Genomic DNA, 307 nt, shown 5'->3' on the forward strand with positions numbered 1-307 from the left:
CTAGTTCTGTAGTGCGTGCTAGCCCCCACGATCATGACCTCAATTCTACCTTACAAACCGGATGAGACCAGAGCATGCACACTGCTACAGATAAGAGCCGGCAACACAGGGAATCCAGGACAAATAACCCGTCAGGGCCAACAATGAGAATAGACACACCAGGAGGATAAGGGAAGGTGGGGGGAGAAAGGGGGAATCGATCACAAGGATCAACACATAACCCCCTCCCAGGGGGATGAACAGTGGGTGAAGGGCGACAGAGGATGATGTAGGGTATGAAAAGAATAACCTGTAATTCATCAAGGGT

This window comes from Echinops telfairi, unplaced genomic scaffold, assembly GCF_000313985.2.
Source record: "Echinops telfairi isolate 266 unplaced genomic scaffold, ASM31398v2 ScPeMD7_7458;HRSCAF=8496, whole genome shotgun sequence".
In the NCBI taxonomy this organism is placed as follows: Eukaryota; Metazoa; Chordata; class Mammalia; order Afrosoricida; family Tenrecidae; genus Echinops; species Echinops telfairi.